The following is a 995-nucleotide window of genomic DNA, read 5'->3' as shown; positions in this document are numbered from 1 at the left end:
TGTCATTGTTATCTCCATTTATTTGCCATTAATAAACTAGTTGGGGGTACGAGGTCTTAAGCGGGGAAAGAGGAAAGCGGAGAATGTAATTACTAGAATAAGACTTAGTCACACATGATTAAAAAGTACTTTGTTTATCTTAAATAAGCATTTTCTTTTGATGGGGAAGAACTTCTAATATCATTATTAATTGTAGAAGATAAAATGGTGAAAGAGGAATATTGTGAATGAGTTTGCAAAGAGATGGGGGAAGAACTTCAGAATAAACGGGGCACTGGTGCATATTGGTTTCTGAAACTTCGGCAATATAAGCCTGCGGTTACGTTCGTTCCATATCACAGAGCTCAGTAGTCCCGTAAATAAGAGAGCAAGAGACAGGGACGGGCGGCATGCCACCTCACAGCAGGTAGGTTCGGGGTTCACACCCCAGCCTGAGCCTTTCTGTGCAGCGTTTGCATGTTCTGCAGTGCAGCAGAACCGTTCGGGTGGGCAGGCTTAATGAGGTATTCACCGATTGGTTTCACATTACGTCAGTTATGTGACTCCGCATACGGTCTCTTCACGTCCTCTTTCGTAAGCTAGGTCAGTGGAGAAGCTAATATAAATAAAAATGCCAATCAAAAATCGTATTCCGTCATAGCAACAAGATAAACCCGACAATAACCATAAGATGCTATTTCAAGTGTGTTGGCCTAAACAAATAATATCAGAGTTAAAAAGGAAAAGGATACCCGTTAGGAAAACAAGACTATTTAAACTGTGGACACTTACATTACATTACATTACATTACAGGCATTTGGCAGACACTCTTATCCAGAGCGACGTACAACAAAGTGTATAACCATAACCAGGAACAAGTATGACGAAACCCCTAGAGAGAAGTACCGGTCCAAGTGCAAGGAACAACCGCATAGTTCAACTTGGACCCTGAAGGTTAAACTGATTAACACTAACACAACGAGAACGGCAACAACGCAATCTATGGAAAAAATAC

Source organism: Anguilla anguilla, chromosome 2 (genome assembly GCF_013347855.1).
Source record: "Anguilla anguilla isolate fAngAng1 chromosome 2, fAngAng1.pri, whole genome shotgun sequence".
In the NCBI taxonomy this organism is placed as follows: Eukaryota; Metazoa; Chordata; class Actinopteri; order Anguilliformes; family Anguillidae; genus Anguilla; species Anguilla anguilla.
This window is presented reverse-complemented; position numbering follows the sequence as displayed.